This window comes from Octopus bimaculoides, chromosome 4 (genome assembly GCF_001194135.2).
Source record: "Octopus bimaculoides isolate UCB-OBI-ISO-001 chromosome 4, ASM119413v2, whole genome shotgun sequence".
NCBI classification, from domain to species: domain Eukaryota; kingdom Metazoa; phylum Mollusca; class Cephalopoda; order Octopoda; family Octopodidae; genus Octopus; species Octopus bimaculoides.
In genome coordinates, this window is record NC_068984.1 from 71072565 (window position 1) to 71073552 (window position 988).

Below are 988 nucleotides of genomic sequence, written 5' to 3' on the forward strand. Positions count from 1 at the left end.
TCATCATCGTTATTATTTTGGTTATTAATGAATAACTTGCCGAGTCACAACCAGCTCAATAAAGCAAGTGAAGGTTAAGAGATGTTAAGATAAAATTGAGAGTTTGAGAATGGAAAGTGGGGAGAATAGTACAGGAATGCATTCATATTATACAACACAATATAAAGCATTTAAGTTGATAGCGCTTTTTCTAAAGATATAAGCGGTACATGGCAATGCAATCTCCTGGATTTCTTTGAGATAAGTTTCTTCTGCAATTTTATCTAGATATTTCTGAAGTCTCTTTTTATCATACTAAAAGCACCTGCAATAATGGGGGCAGTGTTTCCATTTTAAGATACCACATCTGTTGCATTTCAATTTTCAAGTCCGTAGATTTACTGAGCTTCTAAAATTCCTGGATAGATATATTCTTCTCAATGGGGACACGTATATCTATCACCTTAAAAGTAGTTTTCTTTCCTTTCTCTAATGGCGATACTGGATCGATTAGCATCCATTGTTCTTTCACTATTGACAGCAAAATCCCAAAGGATCACAACCGGTAAACTTTTTACCTTCAACCACTGTCACAGAACGTATTGGCAGATGTGTCAATTTGGTAATGCCCACATATTTTCCAATGTAAAATTTGCCTTAGCATATCGTGGCGATTTGTATGTTAATTTGGCGTTAGTAGAGGGTAGTCCGAAAAAAGATGGTATATTTTTTCATCCAATTTGCTGCAGAACCTGTATTTGGTGTCAGAACTGCTTTTAAGAATATTAGCCGGGTAATTTCTGGTAAAATACATTAGGACATATATCGCCAAGATAAAGCTGTCAGCTTTTGCTTTCAACCTCGAACTCCTCAACCATTGATAGGCGGTTAACTTGGTTATCAGGATTGTAGCTTCAAAACATTTCTTCTTCTTCTTCTTCTTCTTCTTCTTCTTCTTCTTCTTCTTCTTCTTCTTCTTCTTCTTCTTCTTCTTCTTCTTCTTCTTCTT